Consider the following 24682-nt stretch of genomic DNA (forward strand, 5'->3'; position numbering starts at 1 on the left):
ATAGCTTGTGACTTTGTTCAGTTCATCTATTTACTTATTCTCTTTTACTTTCTGTTCTCTACTATGTAAAGCTTCTGTTGGCATTTCAACCAGTAGCCATGCACCATGCCAAAAGGTTCTCTATTATGTTCCTACCTAGCTCTGCATAGGGAATGAGCCCATTTATCTTCTCTAAGAAAACACGCTGTTTTACAGGGAAAACACAGACTTATTGACTGAATTAAAGCAGAAAAGCCATTATCCTAGGAATCAGCATTCTAATGTATATTTCCTGAATTTCTCTAGGGGAAGTAAAAGGAAAACATTCAAACCTAGAATAAAGAGAGTCACAGAAAAGGTCATTCATTTTTGCTCCCTATGGTGAATCCCAAAACACATTATAGACATAATGGAAAATGGAAAAGCTGTATGTGTTTTATGAAATATGCCGTGTAATGAATTGATCGTTTATATTAAACTGTAGAATTGGGGAGGGAAATAAGGAGCAATCATGTGCAATATCTCTCAGGTGAAAATAATGAGTTTACAGTTAGACAAGGTTTCTGAACAACATTCAGTACTTCCTACAAATATGTAGAGGTAACATTATTTTTCAATCTTTGACACTAATGGGGTAATTTTCATGATTTCTGCTTATGGCTAGAACATTGACTATGTGGAACAAGAACTGCTCTCATTTGCCACATACAATTTAAATCATTTTGTTAAAGGAGGCTCCCTGCCTCCAGATATCACATATATTAGCTAGCTAATTTAAGAGTGACTTTGAAAGTTAGAAGTGACTCAAGAAATTTAATGAGTGGTACCTATTTTTATTAAAAAGAATTTGTGATAAGTATTTGAGGGAAAGAGTTTTATATACTTAATTGTTTAAAAGCGACTAGACAGCAAAGAAACTAAGCTAAAGTGACAGAAGGTAACTAAAGTAATGGGGAAGAACCTATGTCTGGTATCATGGAAGTCAGTCTAAGAACATCCACCTTTTCCAATGACTGCTTTACAGGTCAATATTTAGAATATTTAATGGGCAAAACATAATGCACTTGTCCATTTATAAGAATTATTTAGTATTCTTTGTAGTCATTATGTGTTGACAGTCCTCTTCCATTTAGATTTTATTAAAAACAGGGCATAAGTTTACCTATATTCTTTCCTATAGCTTCATTATACCTATACGCTAGTTCTTTGCTTAAGACAGGATAAAATGTACTATTTAATTTGCTCTACCCACTAGCTTAGTTTTTAATCCCTAAAGGGTATGATAACAGTTTAGATGAAGTACCTGTTCATGAGTCTTACACTAAAAGAAATCTGGGCAGCGATACAGTCCTTGTGAGAGTCTCTTTCTAAACCAGAGGTTAAGTACACTATTTCAACATTCTGCTACACTCATTTTCTACCAAATTTGAACAATATTCTGCTTCTGTGATGTCTTCATTGAGACCACAGTTTAAATTAAAAACCTGAAGTTTTCTTCCTAGATTATATGAAAAGTAAATTTACATAGTGCTAGCAAACTTTCATTATAGTTATTTGTTTCAATATTGTGAATTTCTATAACACACAACTTTTATCTGTTATTTACATTGTTGCAAAGGCATAAGTCATGCTCAATATTGCTCACTGTTGTTGAGAAAGCTGTGTCATTTACTAATAATGTGTGGGAACTATGAAGGTTTTTGCTTTATTTCTTCTTATGTATTTATTATTTTAAATAGTATTTTTCATAATTTCAAGAATGCATTAATTGAAAGGTATGCTGCCGATTTTATAACAATTTTTCATGAAAAAAAAAGAGAAACTATCTCCTTCATTGTTCACATCAATTGTGAAAGGGATCCCAACTCCAAACACTTTACAATTTTTGCTAATATCAGACAATTTTAAATGCTATGGTTAGTATCAAATAATGAGATTCAGAAATTCACTGTCTAAATGCTTTTTCAGAAAAAAATATTATAGTTCTGGACAATCCAGTGGTAGAGAAATGCTTACTGCTATTTGGGAAAGTAAGGACAAAAACAAGTGAGTTGGGTAAGGCCATGGCTGTGGTCCCTAACAATGTCCCGAGAAGAACATTTAGAGGGGCAATAGGGATTATCCTTGGACTGTTATGATAGTAACTAGATGCCCAGTGCACAAAATTTGTGCACGGGACAGGGGTCCCTCAACCCAGCCTGCACCCTCTCCAATCTGGGACCCCTCGGACATCCCTCTCACAATTCGGGACTGCTGGCTCCTAACTGCTCACCTGCATGCTTGCCTGATCACCCCTAACTGTTCTTCCTGGACAGCCTGATTGCCCCCTAACTGCTCCCCTGCCTGCCTGATCACCCCTAACCTCTTCCGCCTTGGCACCCGTCACTATGGCTTTGTCTGGAAGGATGTTTGGAAGGACATCCAGAAGACGTCCGGTCTAATTAGCATATTACCCTTTTATTAGTATAGATGGCTGCTATTTATTAAGCACTTACTTGGTACCAGGTATTCTGCGATGCTTCTGCAGGCATCTGAGCTCCATCATCTTTCAAGCAGACTTCTCCAACAGTCTGTTAACTGGCCTTTCTCTTTCTCAACTTACCTTCTATAGCCTAGTCTCCATACTACAGCCACAAACAAATATTTTTTAAAAGACAAAAATTAGATCATACTACTTCTTAAAACCCTTCAGTAGTGTCACACAGAGCTAAAAATAAGTTTAACCTTTTTATAATGCCCTTCAAGGCTGCGTGATCTGGCCCTTGCACCTCTCCTTACCCCATTCTTTTCTGCTCTTCCCTCACAGGACTGCTTTCTGCTATTCAGAGGCTGCCCTATGTCAGCAAAGGCCCTTTGCTCTTGTTGTCTTTGCCTGTGAAGCCCTCCCCCCAGCTCTGCAGTTGTCTCCTGCTCACTCTTCATGCCTCAACTCATATGTCACATCCAAAAGTGAAGCAAAGACAGCCTTTCTCATACTCAAGTGTTTCATAGTCAAAAGCTCATGACCTTCCAAAACATCTCATTGTCTCAGAACACAAGAAGATTTGAGGGACAACATAGAATTCTTACTTCTACTTTTCAAATACTGTGGTTATTTCAAATGTCTATTGGCCAGGGAAGATACACTCAAAGGTGAGTTTGATGCCCAGTGTCAGAAACTTGAAACTTGCATAGCAGGGCTAGAGCACCCTGCAGGCAGCAGCCAGAGACACACAGGCCACACAAGAGTTGCACATTGCATGTCAGCGGGAAACGTTCCCTACAGTGCACACAGAACTGCCTGACCCCTGCCAATGTGGACAGGGTTTAAATGACTCTTTCACTCAGCTCATCCTCTCCTTGAGTAGATGTCATGGGTTGGGTCTAATCAGAGTAAAGCCCCCACTTAGCATTCTTGCTGGCATCAAGCTCTACATACCAATGGAAGAAATTTAATAATGCAGAACTGCATCTTTGGTAGTAAACTGCTAACCTGGTAAGCAGTTTCTTCATTTGAAATAACCCAATATGCAATGACTATTAGGGACTTCATTTTAAAGCCCCAGCACGGCCTTCCAAAAATTATTCCAGAAACCAGATTTAATGAGCAACAAGTCTACCCTGAAAGGGAAGAAGTAGTGGTAGATGAAGTTGGGGTAGTTGGGGGCAGGTGGGGTAGTGGGTATCTAGTTAAATTGGAAATTATGAGAATATAGATAATTTCAGCCCAAGTGCCTTAATGATTCCAACCTATGCCCTTTTCCTGAGCTGTGAAACACTAAATTATTGTTCCACAATGAATGGCTTAGGGACCAGCAGTTTGGCATCACCTGGGAGCTAGTTACACCTGCAGAATCTCAAACCCCACCCTGGACACACTGAATCAGAGCGCTATTCAGTTTAACAAGATCCCCAGGTGGTTATATGCAAGCCAGCACTTGAGAGGCTCTGTTCAAGGTCAGGTGTTTCATTCTAAGTGCACATGAGGATCACCTGGGGAGCTTTTCAAATTCCTATGCCCAGGCCCATTTTGGGTTGATTAAGTGAAAAATCCACAAACAGTGTCCAGGCATCTCTCTTTTTTTTCTCCTTAAAGCATGCCAGATGATTTCAACAGGTGGCCAAGCTGCAGAATTATTTTTCTGGATTATAAAGAATTCCTATAGCTTTTATATAATTTCTATATATTGTGATTCACATGATTTGTCCATGACAGGAGAAACATTATTCATTATATCAGATTCTTGCTTATAGAAAATGAAGTACATAAGATCTACTTAAATATGTCACATATAAGAATAAAATTAGTAGAGAATATATATGTTTCAGCAAATGTCATGTGTAAATGTTCTCAGGAATGACATTCTTGTGTGTTGATGTGCAGGAATGCATTTAATGGCTAAAAGTTGGTCATTGCTATTTTTTCAACTAACATCACTTAGTTCTTTTCTCCCGGATTCGGCAGCCATGGGCATTTTTCAACCTAACGGCACCATGAAATAGACACCCTGCTACAAAATGTTAAATAAAAAATTTACTTACAACCATGGGAGCTCGATGAAAGGATGTAGCTTCATTGCTAAAATGTCAGATGCAACCCTCTAAGTGGGTTGCTTTTAAAAATCTCTCCCGCAGGCTTCCCTTTTCTTCTACCCAGCAATTGCATTAATAGGTGCTTCTAAAAGGTAGCCGGTCCTCTCAAGATGTTGGCTTAAAAAAATTTCTTTTAATCAAGCCTTGCCTATAATGCTCTTTGTTTACTTTCTTTAGTGAAAGTATAACATGAAAGCCAATGCCAAGCCACTGGGGGGAGAATAACTGTTCCAGGGGCTGGAGGAAACAGAGGCCTGATGCCTCCTCTTTGAAGTGTGGCCACCTGTGCGCTCCCATTGATCGGGGCAGCCACTCTTCAAAGGGACAGGGCTGCACTTCTCCCCCACCTGGCCACTGCACGTTATAACATTTCTGAGTCAGCAGGGGCTACTTTCAAGTTAAAATTCGGATTAAAACGCTAAATTGTGAGTGGTCAATGGCTCATAAGGTAGCTTTCAAACGTGACTGTGATTTGAGATCTGCTCAGCAGTCTCTTCCCCACCCCTTTCCTTTGCCCTCTTGTCACCATTTGTATTTCAAAGGCCGGGCTCCTTTCAAATTAGTTTCTAAATCAGAATTCAACGAAGTCACTAACATGAAGGTGAATAGTTGATGTATCCAGAGCAATCAGGAAACTGAAAAACCAAAATAGCTTCCCACCTACATGGATTGACCTTGTCCTGGAAAAGAAAAGTTGGTGGAGAATTGAAACTTTTTTTCTTTTTCTTTACTGTTGGCTGCAATGAGAAAGATGATTTATTTAGAGATTTAAAATAAATGTTGACAGTTGCATTTTATGATTCCATCTATGTACTAAAGTATATTTATTCAGATGGTTTCTAATGGCCCGTTATAATCCTAAAGACTCTCAGCTCCTTAGGGGGTCTTTTTAGCATGGGAGAGGGTCAAAGGAGAGAAAAGAAAGCTTAATAAGAAAAGATGCTAGCATTAAGGTTTAGCCATTGAAAGTACTTTGCTTTATATTCTTTGAGATTAGTATGTAGTTAAGATTAAGACTACTATCTGTAATGATAGCATTTCCCTTCAAATTGGACTATTATGTTAAACATATTCTTAAAAATGCTATCTGCTAAGAAAATACCAATGCTTTAAGTTTTCATTTCCCTTTTAATCCTCAGAAAATGACTGTCTTCATGTGACTATGATTTGAAAGTATTCCTCCCACCCCTGGCTGGATGAATGCCTTAGCCACAAAAGATATGTATCTACAGTGACACCAACATTTCCCTTCTTGGAAGAATCTAGACCAGCTTTGGGTAAAATCAGAATGACCCTTGAACACTTGATCCAAATATGTTGCTAGAAACATCTCAAAATTGTACTAAAATCTAAATATGGTCCCAGGATTAATTATAATTTATCCTACTTTTCCATTAGAAAATCACTTGAATTTATTATTATTATTACTAGTGGCCCAGTGCACAAATTCATGCACATTGAAGGAATTAATTAGAAGAAATATTTTAATATCGCTATTCACCCTTTCTCTATAATAGAAATGTCAACCAAATTCATGATTGACAATGACAAATTGAAACACACGTGTGCGATTGGCACCAGCGAGAGCTTTATATATATACAATAAACTTGCTTAATTAGACCTGCTTTCTGATTTAGCTAAACTTTTTCTAGCCCAGTGAAGTACCCCAACTTCTCTTTCAGGTAATTGTCGGCAACACAGCAGTAAATAGCAACATGAAGCAGATTATTATTGTAGATCATGCAGGAAGAACAAAGGGTAAAATATTTAACTGCAGCAGTGTTTGACTATATTCTGCGCAGTGAGAAAACCTGAAGTCATTTTCAAGATCCACTATTTCTTACTTCTTTTCAGTTGGGTCAAGTTTCTAAGCTTTCTAAATCTCCGGAGCTAATGAAAAGAAAATAGGATCCAACCGAGTCTCCTATCTACCTACTCCAGGACTTCTGTGAAGATCAAATGAGATGAGGCACGGGAAAACGCTTCACAGACATTTGGTTACAGTGTAAAATGTTTCCACCTGGCTATAAAGCAAGTCATGTTTCTGGGCTGAAGAAACTCCAAGGAGGGTAGTCGCTAGGGAGAAGAAGCTGGGCATTGCTACATGATGTCATTACCTGGTGCCCACAGCGACCGTTTCCAGGCCAGGCTGGGCTGTGGGCTGCAATTTGTGCCATAGGGTTTCAGCAGCGTAGGCTGTGATTTGGTGGGGTGTCACTCCGGGGTGGTGGTGGGGCCTGTATCCCACTTGGGGGAAGCCAAGTGTTGCTTTATGGGTGCCAGGTCTGCAGTGCTGTTTCTCTGTAAATGGCCAGTGTGTGTAATGGCAGCTCCTGCATTGAGTGTCTGCCTTCTGGTGGTCATTGTGCATCATAGTGACCAGTTGGATGGTCAGACACTTAGCATATTAGCCTTTTATGTTTATAGATTATTATTTTTTTTATTATTATTATTATTTTACAATATGGCACCTATCATTCAGAATAGGGAAGATTATAATCCTAGATAAGAACATGGGGGAGAAATGGAAAAGTTAGAGAAAGGAAATTTGCATAAATCTTTCACTCACTTTTGAGGTAGTCATAGCATAGAAATAAATGACAAAGTGTGGCTATTATGCAATTTGTGCAATTTGCAATCATGTATCTACTTACCAATCTAAAGATATAAATTTTTAAAGCACTCCTAAATTTTGCACATTTATACACAAAATGTTAATGAGACTCTGCACTTTTAGAAGGGAAAGCACTGTCAATTTTTTGCTGTGGAAGTAACATTTCATTTTGCCAACACTAGCAACAATGAAACAATGCCCTAACTTTTTTTTCTTTCTTAACATTTTAGTTCTATGGCAATCACAGGGTTTTGCTTAGTCTCTGATAATAGAAATAATGTCATCTATGCACATGTTATGCACAAGTAGCATTTCCATACAAGGTTTGCACTGCTGCTACAGCTAAGCTTGTTCCTGATTTTGTATGATAAGGTAAATAACCTTCCATATCCTTTCTCATTAAGGATCTTGGAAGGACAGAAATATAAGAATGTCAGCCTCTGTCATTATTATATTTCCTTTAATCTGCAATCTTCTATTTATTGGCTTAAATGTATTTGAAGTGCCATCTTATGACAAGAGTTATAGTTGTGAAATGTAATGCTTCCTAAAAATATAAAAACATTTATTTAAAAATCACTATTGAATGACTGCTTACCAACCCCTCCCCGCCCCAAGTGATTAAGATTTGGGGTATGTTTTGTGAAGTAAACACTTTTAATTATCAGGTATCATATTTTTGGGGAAATGATTCATAAGTTTATAAAATATAGAATATTGAATTTATAAGCTGACTTCATTTTCAGAAAATAACATTTATTTCAAAATTTTAAAGTATCTGTATTACGTAAAAGGCTCTTTTAAAATATAACTTGGCCGTCGGTCGGAGACAAGGGGACGGGAGCACCGGGCGCTTAAAAAAATAAATAAGTAAAATATAACTTAAAAAACAATTTTGACAAAGTTGATGACATTTTCTCACTTTCTAACTACATCTTATACTAAAGTACAAAACAATGCTTAAAATATGTTTAAGTTTCAAATGATAGCCAGCTACTGAAATCTCCTTTAACAAATTTTTTTTTTTTTTATTGCTTAAAGCATTACAAAGGGTATTACATATGTGTCCTTTTTTCCCCCCCACCCTTGACAAGCCCCTGCCCTCCCTTACCCCCCAGTGTCTTATGTCCATTAGTTATGGTTATATGGATGCATACAAGTCCTTCGGTTGATCTCTTACTCCCCTCCCTCCTGTCCCCCAACCCTCCCTGGCCTTACCACTGAAGTCCGACAATCGGTTTGAGGCAGCTCTGCCACTGTATTTATTATTGTTCAAAAGTTTGTAATGGTCTTAATTATCCATGAAAGAATGAGATCATGTGGTATTTTTCCTTCATCTTCTTTAACAAATATTAAAAAAAAAAAAATCAAGAGGCCCCAAGAAAAAGGACTTAGAATTATAGTTGAAGCCTAGCCAGTATGGCTAAGTGGTTGAGCATCAACTCAGGAACCAGGAGGCCATGGTTCCATTCCCAATCAGGTCACATGCCTGTGTTGGGGGCTCGATCCCCAATAGGGGGTGTGCAGGAGGAAGCCAAGCAATGATATTTCTCTCTCATCAATGTTTCTACCTCTCCCTCCTTCCCCCTTCCTTTCTGAAACCAATAAAAATATATTTTTAAAAATTGTAGTTGAAGATAAGCATACCACCCATATATCTTCATTTTTTAAACCAAGAAACCCAGGCATTAGAAGATTATCTTGAATATTGATTTAATTAAAATCATATTACACAATTCATCACCTAAAATATTTTATGCTGCTCTCATTAATAGGTGAATGTGTAATACATCCCATCATGATAACATACCAGAATGTTAATATGTGTAAGTTTAAGTTACTTCTTATCCAACTTTGGTTTTTATGTACAGATTAGGAATTATTATTGGTAATAATAGTGATAGTTTCCAATAGTGATCTAAAATATTGAAAAAAGTTGGAAATTAAAAAGCAAGGATTCATAAATCTACCTTAAGCTGGAGAAATGATGATAATCCCTATTATTAACACACTCTGTATCTATTTTTTTACTACTGTCTCTAAGCAAAGAGATAAGAGGCCATGAGTGTCAGAGAAGCAAGCATCAAGCAGCAGAAGGCTCCACTTGTGTGTTTATTGGAGATTTTTTCATAACGCCGTGGCTCAGAAGTGCTTTTCTTATCAAATTCTCTCTCCTCTTCATCAGTTTTAGAGTCCATGCACTTTGTCATCCACATCATTATCCATTATCCATTTTTCTGCCAGGCCGAAGAAACACTGAAGGATGAAAACACTTTCGCTGACACTGGGGGTGCTAAATAACACACTGAACAAGCAGCGGTGTGGGGACTGGATTCCTCCTGGTGTGTAAATGACAGCGGCCACGCTGCTTGCCAGATTGATGGCAAGATGAAGGGACAGAGAAGCCTGTAGCCCACCAGGCTATTTCAAAGGTGACAAGGCCTTCATGACTCTTGAAAGGACATTTCTCTGTCTTCTTTCCGTTTTTATATTAGGCTGTGTAAATATTAGTAAAGAGAAATGTTGGAAACATCTGGGATACAAAGGAAACAATCTTAAAATGATCACCTTTGCTTTCGTGTAGCAAGCTTAAAGTATTCAGCTTTTGGAAGGTAGAAAAAAAAAGGGGAGGGGGGTGGTGTTTCTATGAAGCGTGGCCAAGTGACGAGGATTTGGCCTTAACCTAACAAGAATGTATAATAATTATTTCTACTTTCAGGAGAACAACTGTAGAGCAGCATTTGGAATCAGACAAATGTGTTTAAATGTACCAACATTTTCTTTCAGGCATACTAGTATTTACCCAATATTGAATCATGTGAAAGAAAATTTTATAAGGAGCGATACAATACTCAAGTTTATGTCAAGTTGGTCATGAAATATTTCATGAAAATTGTTCATTTTAGAATGGAAAGTGAAGGCCCCTGCAACTTTGAAGTTCCCAGGTATTTGGGGTTTTGTTTATAATTTCTCAGATGACAGTTTCAATGAAAAACATCCATGGGGCCGACCAAGAAAGACATGGCAGATTCTACTTTACTCTCCCATTTCAAGTCATATTTAAAAACTTCTTATTGAGAATAGAGCAAAGTGACTGTTGATTATCTCTTTCAGTTGAATAGTAGACTCTCTCTGGGAAACAACAAAAAAGACAAAGCAACACACCAAAATGATGCAAACAATTTTCCTTTGAATAGCAGGCAATACACAAAATGTCTGAATTCTGACAGACTCTCAAGTTACTGGTATTAAGGGGATTTTATGTCAAATGGTTTGTATTGTATAACATTTGTATAGCATTACAAAGTTCAAGGGTGTAGTTGGCAAAGGAACATCAAATGCAATACAATCCAACTTTCAGCCTGATTCTCATATTAATATTAACCCAGACTTTATCAGAGTACATTGTTTGTTTTTATAAGATAGATAAAGGGAAGACAGAAACTGACATAAGGTTAACCTGTATAATAAAACTTTAAATGTACTAAGAACACTGATGAAAAAGCTGTTTTCTAAAATATTTTATGGAAATTATTAATATTCACTACCCATCTTACAATCTTCCTCTCAAAAGAGAGTGCAACAATAAAACAATTTGATTTTTTAAGTTTTGAACCATATGTCATTAAAAAATAAACAATGCATTTAATAAATTTGCTACAATTCTAGAAAATATAAAAGACAGTATCGAAACCATTGATAGTAATTCAGTGATTCATTTGATCCCAACTTTGTAATCATTTATCTTTTAAGAAGCCTGAAAACAGGATTTAGTACTAATATTGACAGCCCTGTACCTGCTGTGCTGTCTGAGAAATACGCCTGGAGGTTGGATGGAAAAGAGCTGGGAGTCAGTGGATTTGGACACTTACTGTAATGACAGCTGGCTTTTAACCTGCCTTTATTTTTGTGCTACTGATACGATTGCAGGCCGATTTGATTTTTTAATAGTAAAAGCAACCACACATGATATATTAGTGTTTTAAAGCATAAAGGTGTCTCCCCAAAAAACACAAATTATTTTGTTCCACTCAATTAACTGAAACACCATTATAGTTATGTTTTGAGGCACTAAGTGGGCTCTCTCTCTCCCTCTCTCTCTTCATCTCTCTCTTCTTATTCCTCTTTCCTTTAGCCCAACTTTTATTTCTTTGTTTTAACAGTCTTCTTTTTCTCTTCCTTCCTTCTTTCCCTTCATTTTCCCCTTCCTCGTCCTCAGCCTCTTTTTTTTTTCCTATGTCATTTTCTCGATTCACATTGCTCTGAGCTCAGAGATGGAGATTAGAATGTAACCAGAATAATGAACCTTTCTGAGTTGCCAGCTTCATCTAAATTCACACAGATTTTACACATATGAGTGTTTTTGTTAATTTTAGTCACAGGAAGTTGTTTAGTTTTCAAATTTCTTTTTATATATTTTATTTTGCCCCCCAAGGACTAGCCTTACAATATTCACATGCATCCTTTTGTTTTTCGTTCTGTCTTAATACCATTTTGCTTATCTCCTAAACTTAAAATTGAACTATATCTATTTTTTCAAAATTTCTTTTATTTCCTTTATATAATTCAGCATTATAGAATCATCTTCAATATTTATTTTCAGAGGACAGGAATGATTCAAAGTAATAAATCTAATTTGGCTCAAATCTACTTTAGCTGCAAAGCCAAAACATATTCTTGTTCCATGTACTTCGGGTTCTCACTCGATTGTACTGATTTAATCACTGAGCGTTCATTTTCTTCCATCATTCTTGTCTCTGTATCATTTTACATTTTTATCTGCAGTTATTTCATTATGCTATTCTTACACTTCCTTCATCCTTTCCCTTTTTAATACTTGATTTAGATAATATTTATAATAATAAAAGGGTAATATGCTGATTAGACCAGACGTCTTCTGGATGTCATTCTGGACGTCCTTCCTGATGAAGCCCAGGGCCGGAGGGAAGCCAGCCTGGGTACTGGATGTCTGTGGGCAGCCTGGGGGAAGCCAACCCAGGTCCCAGGTGCCTGATGGAGGCTGGAGGAGGGAAGCCCGGGTCCTGGGTGCTGGAGGGAAGCTAGTGTTGGCAGCTGGGGGAAGGAAGGCCTACACTTGCACAAATTTTCATGCATCGGGCCTCTAGTATACTATATATCCACCTCTGAAAACCATTAGTTTTAAACATGGTTTTAAGGTTGTTTTTGAAAAAAAAAAAAAAGAAAAATGCATTTGCACAATGCATGCTACATGTGTGTGCATGTGATTTAGTGTACATCGAATAATCCTAACAAAAAGAGTATGGTGCAATAGTTCTCTGATGGCAAAAATTAACTGGGTAAATCAATTTATTCCTGAAATTCTCTTCTTTGTCTTGTGATAAGTTGGGAGACACTTCTCTATGGGTCTCTTTTGTTTGTATATATCTTGCAAGCAGAGTTACTGACTGCCTTTGTTCCAGACTAGGCTTCAAAGAATATTTTAATAGAGAATAGGCTTGAATAGTAGAGTTAATATCTCCCTCTGAAGCAAGTAACAGGTTTGCTTATTGCCCTTGCAGATAGAGACTGTTGTCCCCATCTGGAGGAAAGATTGGCAGGCATGCTCACTGTCCAGTATAAAATATTCAGGTTCCCTAAGCTCAGCATCCTTCTCCTGTAACACAAGGCAGGGACCATCTGGCCCAATTCATGTCACCTGCTAAGAATTGGGGCTCAGGAAAATGGTACAAATGCTGATATTTTGGCAGTGCTATTGCAATAAACCAATCTTTACTCTGCCCCTGGAGTTTTGTGACATCTGCCAGAATCCACGAAGTTTGGCAGGATAACTCTAACCTTTCAGATTTTTGTTTATTGTTTTTGACAACATAGGTGATATGCTTATACTAGATACATGACTTTCTGGAAGAGGAAAAATGAGGACCTTATAGGCTAATTAATGGGATTTGAGCATAATGCATGGGTATCAGCAGTGACATGCTGACAAAATTTTATAGGCAATACATGTTCTGCACAAACACTGTCTAGGTTTTGCAAACTGTCCTCTAGGCTGGGGATAGGAGAGGACTTCCTTACCAATCTGGCAGTCAGCCTCATGTACTCCCCATTGTAACAACTGATACTAAGATTTATTTGAGAGTTGAGGGAGGGCAAATGTTTCTGACCCTCTTAAGAAAACAGAGTCATGCTCTGTTACACAAGGGCAACAAGGGATATTCATGGCCTTTATTGCAGAAACCCAGAAAATTATTAGAATACTAGGAGTCCGATGCACGAATTCATGCACCTTGAAAGGCACTGTGGGCCACAAGGCTGTGGTGGGCACAGGGGCAGGTCTCAGCCCATCCTTCGTGTCCTCGCCCAGCCCCTCCTTCTGTGGCCCCCCACCCCCTTCCCTGTCTGTCGGCATCCCTGATCCAGCCACCACCGCTTCCACATGCTGATGGCACTGGGCCCCACTCGCACCTGCTGACACCCCTGGTGGTCAGCACACGTCATAGAGACCAGTTGTTCGGTTGTTTTGCCATTCAGTCTATTTGCATATTAGCCTTTTATTATATAGGATTGGCTGGTTTGCTTGGGAGTTGAGAGTGTTGGGCACATAAAGTTTGTTAAGAAGAATGGTAACAGCTGAACCGTCTTATAGCTCAACACCTCATGTAGTCTATTATGCTAACCTTTAATTCCTTTGATCTCAGGTTTATTTTATTTTTTTCCAATGGATCCTGGCTGCTGTAAGGAATCTTTGGCACTCTAAGGGAGATATCAGAGAGAGAGAACCCCCATGGGAAAGTGTAGTTGAAGCCCTAGCTAGTATTTTGGCTCTTACTACCGGGATTGGTTTTATAATGCTAATAAAGGTGACCCACCAGAAGATCAAAAACACACACAAAGGAATATAGGTAAACTAATTCAATCAGCTTTGCTATCCTGGAATACTTCCTAGAGTAGTGATAGCTCACATTTAAGTTTAGTGGGTAATAATATTGAAATAGAGCAAGAAAAAACAAAAGAAATCTTGTGAATATTGCAAGGCTAGATTTCCTTGGGATAAAAGAACTTTTATATTAAGGAAAATATAACAATAGTCGCTCTTCCTGAGTGAAAAACTTAAGAGATGTTATTCTTGTAATGATAACAGGTGCCACAGATAAGATGCACTCCTTAAGAAAGGTTGTCACTATGCAAGTCAAGCTTAAATCAGTCAAACCCCATAGGCCTAGCTGGAAAGCAATGTGACTGCTGAAATAGGAGGCCCCCAAATTGATGGTGTCAGTAATAACGACCTTACTACACTATACTTCTGTTGGAAGAGCTGAAAACAGGTTTGTTTGGTTGAGTCAGAAGTCCCTGCTATACTATTTGCAACGGAAATAAATCAAGACTTTCTTTTTTTAAATATATTTTTATTGATTTCAGAAAGGAAAGGAGAGGTAGAGAGAGAAAGAAACATTAATGTTGAGAGAGAATCATTGATTGGCTGCCTCCTGCATGCCCCCCTGCTTGGGATCAAGCCCATAACCCGGGCATGTGCCCTTGACTGGAATCGAACCTGGGACCCTTCGTTCCACAGGCTGACACTATCCACTGAGCCAAACCAGTTAGGGCCACTCCTTTCTTATTGGTTCAGAGCTGCTGTCTCCTTCCAGGCCCTCGGTCCCTTTTCACTCTTATATCATGAACTTACCTTCTTTAATGACAAAGACAATTAGGCATTGGATCTTGGTCTTCCTGTCCACAGGATGACTGAAAGCTATATGTGGCAGTCCAAGGATGCTGAAGAACTTCAGGAAGGAAGGAGGCTCAAACTTGGAAAACTGTTGGACAGACTTGCTCAAGGTACCATCCTACATGTTGCAGGTGGAAGAGTGGGGTACTCAAATTCATCTGATTATGTTTGAGCAAGGTTCACAATGGAGAAATAAAAGGAAGTTAACATGATCTCATGGGAGGGACTCTGCTTTTGTTACCTCTATATCTGAATGAATAATAGGAGTCGATACATTTTTGTATTTCACTGTTCAATAAATGCTGGAATTTTCCTGATTGAGAAGAGCAACATGTATGTTTACTTTGAGTATCCTCAAAGACGTGTGTGCACGCACGTATACACACACACACACACACACACACACACACCTCCTTGTTGGCCTGAAAAAAGATTGAATATTCTAATCAGATATTAATTTTGCCTTCAACTATGGACCCTCAAATGCCTCAGTTAAAATGTTCATTTAACTGATATTATTCCTGCTTTCATTATTTGTGGATATAAAAGTTTAATTTATAGATAAGAATTATAATAAGACAATCTTTAAAATCAAAACATTAACATTGTAGTTAAAATTATATTTTTAGTGATGCCATTGAAGAGGTGAAGGAAAAGGAGTATTAAGTCATACTTGGAAAAAGTAGAGTTCTGGAATGTTTAGGCTGACTATGGAAAAATTAGGTATCTTTTTGGCTGTTTGCATAATAGAAGAGGTTGCTGAAAAAAGGATTAGGGATTGCTCATGAGAAGCTTATACAATTTTAAAGTTTACCACGTCCAACTATTAGAATAAAAGTAAGAAAATATCTTCAATGTCTAATACCCTTATAGATGGTGGCACTGAGATATGCATGGGTGGCTACAGGCCCTAAGCATGAAGATGCCAGTAATTTCCAGTGTTAGCCTTATAAAAAGATGTTACTTGAGGTCTCTCTGCCCCATATAATCTATCTAGACAAAATTGCCTCAAACAATTCTCCATCTCTAATTCTATGGCTTGTGGAAGTCCTACACCCTCACCTATGATTCAAGATCTCTGCTGATTCTAAAGGCCATATGTTTTTGGAAAAGTGTCTTTATGTGTGTGGTTCCTCTTCACTCCTGTCTTCATTTTTTACACCTGTATGCCATCTCTATACTACTCCAAATCATTCAAGACATGTTAATTCCCTTAGGAGTTTTCACAAGAAATTAGTCATACAAAATACTTTATAAATTTCACTTGAATTTATGACTCTTTGGAGTGAGGATTACCACATATGACTTCCAGTGTCCTTCTTGCAATATTATCTCTCTTCCTCCTTCCTTCACTGCATTTCACCCCCTTCCTTAATTAGCCCTCTTGATAAGCTTCTTTCCTGCTATGGATAAGTATTCTTCTCTCTCCAGATCCTACTTCCCAAAGTGCATACCCAAGAACAACTCAGTAAGTAGTAGAAAAATAGTTATTTTTCTTTTCATTTTAAACTTCTTTCAGATTAGATTATACTACTTAATTTGGACTGTTTAAGTAATTGCAGATTCATGTAGATATTTTATATTAAAAATGTATATTTATTTTGTTTTGGTTTTTTTCTTTATAGTTCATTCTAAAAACAAATAGAAAACTCTATTAAATCCAGAGAACAGTATTGTTCAATAGTAAACAAATCTCCAAGAGTTTTATTACTTCATATTGTATCATTATCATTTCTTTTGTGGATGACAAAATCATAGATATATTCATTTTTTAATTCAAATTTTGAATTTGAGTTGCAAGAGAAATTTAATAAAGCTGAGACAACATTTAAACTTGTCAATTACCCCAACAGAGCATACATTTTATAAATTTTTCTACTATAAAAAACTCTGAAAATCGAATCTCCTTTGAACAATTTGTTCACCTCATTAGATCACAGTAACTGCAAGTTATATATAGAACATTGATTTCTTATTAGATAACTCTTTACATATACTGCAACTTCAGCTTTTTTTACTTTAAGTCATTTTCCTATTACGAATATAAATGACTTTCAGGTATCTTAACAACAAGAACATATATTTTTGTAATTTTGCTGTGCTTGTATTTGAAATAGTCAGCATTTCAATTGTGCTGGACAGAAATCCAACTCAATCTAGCTAAGTAGGAAATGTGAATTAATGGAAGAAGAATAGGACCTGTTATACAATTGACAGAATTTCTGTGGACAGCAGGTAACTTCAAGTATCTCAGGGAGAGAAACTTCAAACTTGACACAACCAGTACTCACTCTCTTTTGCATCATCCATCTCTCATCTGCTTAATTCTTCTAGGCTTCATTATCTCCTCCAAGTATTTTCCACCTGGAGCCCAAGATTGCATCCTTCTTATTCTATTCTTCAAGAAAGAAGGAGTCTCTTTCTGAAAAATAAAAATAGTACTCTGATTGCCCTGCCTTGGGCCTGTACTTATGCTTTAGAATCCTCCCTTTTCCTAGAGTAATGAAATACCTACTATGATTGACCAAAGCAGGGTCATGTTCCCATCCCTATGGGCCAGCGTAGAGTGAAGTATTATAAGTGACAGTCCAACCACAACTAATTGGAAAGAAGAAAGGGCAATTTCCACAAGGAAAAGTATAGATCTTAGCAAATGAAAGTGGGGAGAGAAAAGGTATTCTACACTAATTTAAAAACACACACAAAACAATGTATGTCTCTAGTCTTAATTCATTAGAATCTCTGCATGGTGAGCCTCCTGTTTTCAGTCTTATCTGGACAAGTCTGAAGGTCTGTGTGGAATTCATATCCTAGGATCTCTTTATATCAAAGACTTGGCACCTTTTAGACAATATTTTAATCCAAGGGAAGTAAATGTCATGGCACAGAAGTGTGGCTTAAGACAATAGGCTAGGATAAAGAAACATCAATGATTACTAAAGTAGCATTTTTTCTGTTTGTCATTCTATGACTCAGATTTATTGGACTAGCCCTCATGAATTCATGCCTGAGTCCTGGAGTGAAAACAGTGCAATAAAAATGTGAATAAGTCATAAGGGCTATTTCACAATGATCTCTGTTGAATACTGAAGTGCAAGAGGTCAGTAGAATTTATGACAATAACTTCTGCAATGACCTGAGACCACACCCCAGCACAGACATCTTCATTCTCAAAAATAGGTGCTAGAGCATTAGCATAGACATTGATAGGCACTGTTAACTGTGGTAAAGACTTTGGAGCCCTAGCCAGTTTGGCTCAGTGGATAGAGCATCAGCCTGCAGAATGGAATGTCCTGGGTTCAATTCTGATCAAGGGCACATGCCTGGGTTGCTGGCTTGATCCCCAGTAGGGGACATGCAGGAGGCAGCCGATCAATGATTCTCTTTCATCATTGATGTTTCTATCTCTCTCCCTTCCTCTCTGAAATAAATAAAAAAAAATAAAGACTTTGGAAACTTGAAATACTAATTCAGAAGACCTATGTTCATTGCAGAATTATTTACAACTAGAGGCCCGGTGCATGAAATTCCTGCACAGGAGTGGGGAGAGGGGGGTCCCTCAGCCTGGCCTGCACCCTTTCCAATCAGGGGCCCCTCAGGGGATGTCCACCCATTTAGGCCTGATCCCGCAGAGATTGGGCCTAAACTGGTAGTTGGACATCCCTCTCACAATCCGGGACCACTGGCTCCTAACCGCTCGCCTGCCTGCCAGCCTGATCACCCCTAACAACCTTTGCCTTGCCCCCTCCCCCCACAGTGGTTTTGTCTGGAAGGACGTATGGAAGGACATCTGGAAGATGTCCACTCTAATTAGCATATTACACTTTTATTAGTATAGATAGTCAAAATTTGTAAGCAGCCCAAGTGTCCATCAGTAGATGAGTGGATAAAATAAGCTGTGGTACATTTCACAATAAAATACTACCTGGCTGTAAAAAAAAAAAAAAAGAAGAAGAAGGAGAAGAAGGAGGAGGAGGAGGAGGAAGAGGAGGAGGAGAAAGAGGAGGAGGAGGAGGAGGAGGAGGAGGAGAAGAAGAAGAAGAAGAAGAAGAAGAAGAAGAAGAAGAAGAAGAAGAAGAAGAAGGAAAAGAAGGAGAAAGGAAATTTGACTTTTTGCAATAGCATGGATGGACCTAGAGGGCATTATGCTAAGTGAAGTAATCCAGTCAGAGAAAGATAAGTACAATATGAATCTAATGAACAAAATAAACTAACAACAAAATAGAAACAGAGTCAGACTGACAGCTGTCAGAGGGGAGGAGTTAGAGAGATGGGTGAAAAAGGTGAAGGGATTAAGCCAAAAACAAACAACTTCATAGACACAGACAACAGTATGTTGATTACCAGAGAAAAGAGGAGTGGGGGGAAGGTAGAAGAGGGTAAAGAGGGGTGATAGAAAGAGATATAACATGGAGTGGTGAACATACAATACCATATTCAGGTGATATATTATAGAACTGTACACCTGAAACCTATATAATTTTATTAATCTATGTCACCCCAATAAATTCAATTAAAAATAAAATAAAATAAAAATTTAATTTCTCATTAAAAACCGCTACCAGAGAAAGGGAGTAGCAATAAGCTGTTATGGACCTTCATTTTTTAGAGAGTGTTTAGGGTAGAGTAGGCAGCTTTAAAAACCATCTATCTATTTCTCTTTAAAATAATCAGTCGAAAAAAGGTATCCAAATTGGAAAAGAAGAAGTAAAATTGTCATTATTAGCAGATTACATGATATTGTACATAGAAAACCCTAAAGACTCCATAAAAAACTACTAGACTTAATAAATGAATTTGGCAATGTAGCAAGATACAAAATTAACACTCAGAAATCTATGGCTTTTTAATATACCAATAATGAACTCACAGAAAGAGAAACTAAAAAAAAAAAAAATCCCATTTACTATTGCAACACAAAAAATTAAGGTTCCTAGGAATAAACTTAACCAAGGAGGAAAAGGACCTTTACTCAGAAAATTACAGGATGCTGAAAAAAGAGATAGAGGAAAACACAAACAAATGGAAGAATATACAGTGTTCATGGGTTGGTAGAATCAACATCATTAAAATGCCATACCACCCAAAGCAATCTATAGATTCAGTGCAATCCCCATTAAAATACCAACAGCATATTTCAAAGACCTAGAACAAACTCTCCAAAAATTCATCTGTAATTAAAAAAGACTCCGAATAGCTGCAGCAATCTTGAGAAAGAAGAACAAAGTTGGAGGGATCACAATACAAGATATCAAGCTGTATTACAAAACCACTGTCCATAAAAATCTTAGAAGAAGCCATAGGCAGCAAAATAGCAGACATATGCCCTCGCAATATCTTTACCAATACAGCTCCTAGGGCAATAGAAACTAAGGAGAAAATAAATAAATGAGACTATATCAGAATAAAAAGCTTCCGCACAGCAAAAGAAACCATCAACAAAACAACAAAAAAGCCCACTGCATGGGAGAACATATTTGCCAATGTTATCTCTGATAAGGGTTTAATTTCCAAAATTTATAGGGAACTCATACAACTTAGCAAAAGGAAGATAAACAATCCAATCAAAAAAAATGGGCAAAGGACCTAAATAGACACTTCTAAAGAGGACATTCAGAAGACCAAGAGACATATGAAAACATGCTCAAAGTCACTAATCATGCGAGAGATGCAAATCAAAACAACAATGAGGTACCATCTCACACCTGTCAGAATGGCTATCATCAACAAATCAACAAATGACAGGATGCGGAGAGAAAGGAACCCTCGTGCACTGCTGGTGGGAATGCAGATTGGTGCAGCCACTGTGGAAAACAGTATGGAGTTTCCTCAAAAAATTAAAAATGGAACTCCCATTTGACCCAGTGATCCCACTTCTAAGAATATATCCCAAGAAAACAGAAACACCAATCAGAAAGGATATATGCACCCCTATGTTCATAGCAGCACAATTTATAATAGCTAAGATTTAGAAACAGCCTAAGTGTCCATCAGCAGATGAGTGGATTAGAAAACTGTGGTACATTTTACCATTTGCAACAGCATGGATGGAACTGGAGAGCATTATGCTAAGCGAAATGAGCCAGTCAGAGAAAGATAAATATCACATGATCTCACTCATTTGTGGAATATAATGAACATTATAAACTGATGAACAAAAATAGAGACAAAGAAGCATCCAACAGACTGTCAAACTTCAGTGGGAAGGCAGGGGAGAGTTGGGTGATAGGCATAAGAGATCAACCAAAGGACTTGTATGCGTGCACATAAGCATAACTAATGGACACAGACACTAGTAGGGGGAGAGTATGTGCTGGGCGGGGGGGTGTTGGCCAGGGGGAGGTCAATGGGGGAAAAAGGAGACAAATGTAATACTATATGTAATACTTTAAACAATAAAATAAAACTTAAAAAAAATAGTCATAATCAGTGTGTGCTTATCCATGAGCTGCTTTCTCTGCCACTGTGCCCCAAGGCTGACATTCTGATTTTATAATCGGTTTTCTAGATGACCTTTCCTGTCTCTCCTTTTTAAGGGAAAAATTAAAGAAGCTTTTAAAAATGGTAGTTTCATAAACAATTATTTAGACACAAGATAGGTAATTAATGTTCTTCCCTTTTCTGTGCACATTTCTATAGTGTACTTGTTTTAGTAAGAGAAAATACATGTGACTGCTTTGTAAAACAGGGGCCCCAGTTCATTTCTTGATGTGAGCTTTAACATTTTCAAGCTAAGTTATTATATGGATAGAAAAGTGTTCTCAGTTTTCCTCCTCTGGATTTCTTTGCTTTCTCTAACCACAGATCTCTCTTTTGTAAAATTCTATCTCCCATTGATATCCAAATGCTGCTAATATTTCCTGGTCATTAATCAATATTGTGATAATTAGAACTGTTTTTTCATGTAATTCTCTTTCACTGCTTTTCCATTTAGCTCCCTACTCTAGCCATCCCCCAGAAAAATGAGGGCTGATGCTGTCCGCCTCCCACCATCCAGAGAGTTTACCTGGTAGCTATACCTTTATTTCAATGACTCATCTCCATGCCTTTATTTCTAGCCTTGACTAAGACATTTGTGAGGGTCAGGAGAAAGCTAATTGGTGAAGGGATCTGATGAGTAAAAACAGAGGAGGATAAATGAGAATTTCCCCCAATAGAAGAAGATCTGCAGGTCTTAGTGGAAGTCTTCAGAATAGAGAAGCACAATAGGAAGTGAAGAAGTGAAGGAGTTGAACCTCTATTTCCTGTTGTAAAGCAGTGATACACAATGTGGAATCCAAGAACAGGGGATTATGAACTGTTTATAGCTGACCTATGATGAGATACATACAGACATTGAGAATAAATATTTAGAAACCTTTGACAATTTGAGAGGGCAACTGTGTAAGTCCCAATCTAATGAAAATTTGGGACTTATTAAAATAAATGCATAGCAATTTCCAGGATGACTGCTACAAGCTATAAGCGCTGTAGAAATTCAATTAATGCTAAAACTTTCAGGAAAATAATTGTGGATTAAGTAGATGGAGATTTTGGTCTTAAACAATGAATGAACTTTGAATGGGAGTGGGCAGAAAAATCGGCAGTAGGAGTAAGGGGAGATCAAAAGTAATTTACCTCATCCTCTCTTAAAAATAACTTAATTAAATATCTATGCAGTTAAGTCTACTGAAGAGTCTCTTAGCTTGTATGCTATTAGAATAATTAGAATATGAATGGATTGCTAAAAATATGTTTTATTTTTAACTAAAGTTAAATGTGCAAAATGTTTTTAACAGATATTTCTTGTTACTTTACCAGTTACTGGTAATTAATAAACAAAATAATGTTAATCATGGAGCCTCCAGTCAAATTATTTTTGTCTTTATCTCTTAAAAATTTTAAACTGCTTTTATTTTTTAACTCTTACACCTTATTCCATGTATTTTGTTAAAAATATCCTTACAATGCAAAAATAAAAAATGTAACTTATGGATGATTAAAATTCAAACATCCTATTATTAATGAATATGTCTATGGCCTGTTTGTATTGTAAATAAAGCTTTCTATTTCCTGTCACCTTTCACTTACTTTGCAGTGCTAACACATGCCTAATAAAAATACTGCATGATCACTACAGAAAATAAAGGTATAATATTTTTTACACATTGAAGGTGGGAGGAGATCTTACTTCTAACCTGTAGTGTTTTCTTGTTCTGTTGACAGACAATGGATTGTTTCCCATCATTTTTGAAAGTATTTTTGACTGGAATAGTTGAGAAAGCTCCTGTATTATTAGACTATTTGGGGCAGAATCACCTCAAATAGAAAACCATTAGATGAACTAAAAAGGAAGTGGTGTAATTCTTGCTTCACATATTTTTTATTAGACTTAGAATAATTGTAGTGTCTTTTCTCTTGATTAAGAGTGTTTTTTTAATTTTTATTTTTTAAATGAACTCTATATTTAGGACAGTTTGGATTTAAAGAAAAATTGAGAAGATAGTACAGAGAATTTCCATACCTACTACATCCAATTTTACCTATTATTAACATCATACATGAGCATGGTATGTTTGTTACACCTAATGAACCAGTATTGACCTTGTTATTGATACCGAATTTTTGGACTCGAACCCGGATTCTTTGTCTGCTGGAATCGAAGAATGAATCCACGGACAGACAGTGGTATAGCAAAGGTGGAAATTTATTGAAGAATAAGTACAGACTCCCACGTGGGGAGAGAGAACAATCCCACAGAATGAACTCCCATGTAGGGAGGGGAAAAGGATCCCACTGAGTTCTTTTCCCCCATGGCTTATAAAGGCTAAAGTTCCTGTGTCCTGATATCCTCTCTGATTGGTCACTCCCCTTTGAGTTGGTTACTATAGTGATTCCTAAGGCCCTCCCTCATAGTCCTTCCATTCCTCTGAGCTTTCTTCTTTTCCATCTGAATGAGGGCTTCCTTCTCTTTATTTTGTAAATATAGACCTTTCCTGGCTACTTCCAGTTCCCTTGTCTTATGTAAATGCAACTGTTGCTGCTCCCTTGTCTTATGGAGATGTAACTGCACCTGGCTTCCTTGTGTTATAGAAATGTACCTTCTCCCAGTCTGCAGTCCCTCACTTTTCCATGGACCCCAGTTCTAAAAAATTCCTAATCCTGCCTATGTTCCCCCTAAAATTCCTGCTTCATTATTAACTTAAGCCCATATTCATTCAGAGTACCTTAGTTTTTACCTAGGATCTTTCTGTTTCCTGGTACTATCCAGGATACTACAGTTCCTTTAGTTGTCATGTCTCTTTCACATTTTTTTTTTTTTTTGACTGAGACAGTTCTTCAGAAATACCTAGGTTTTTATTGAAATAGGAATTTTTAGGGGTAAAAAAGGCAGGTTTAGGGAATTTTTAAAATTAAGGGGGGTCCATGGCAGAAATACAGGGCTACAGAGCTACAAAGGTTACATTTCCATAAGACAAGGAAGAGGCAGCAATTACATTTCCATAAGACAAGGGAACTGGGAGTAGCCAAAGGTCTATATTTACAAAATAAAGAAGGAGAGCCTCACACTTCCCATGTGAGGTTTGACCTTTGAGCTCAGGAGTTGCTATAGTGACCAAATCAAAGGGGAATAGTGGCCAATCAGAGGGAATATGGAGGCACAAAAACTACAGCCTTTATAAACCAAATAGTGGGGAAAAAGGAACTCTGTGGGACTCTTTCTCCCTCCCCACATGGGAGTCTGTGCTGTGAGATTCTTTCCCCTCCCCACGTGGCAGGCTGTACTTGTTCTTCAATAAATTTCCACCTTTGCTATACCACCTTC

The sequence above is a fragment of the Myotis yumanensis genome, unplaced genomic scaffold (genome assembly GCF_028538775.1).
Source record: "Myotis yumanensis isolate MYYU_CA2020_CCGP unplaced genomic scaffold, mMyoYum1.0.hap1 SCAF_6, whole genome shotgun sequence".
NCBI lineage: Eukaryota > Metazoa > Chordata > Mammalia > Chiroptera > Vespertilionidae > Myotis > Myotis yumanensis.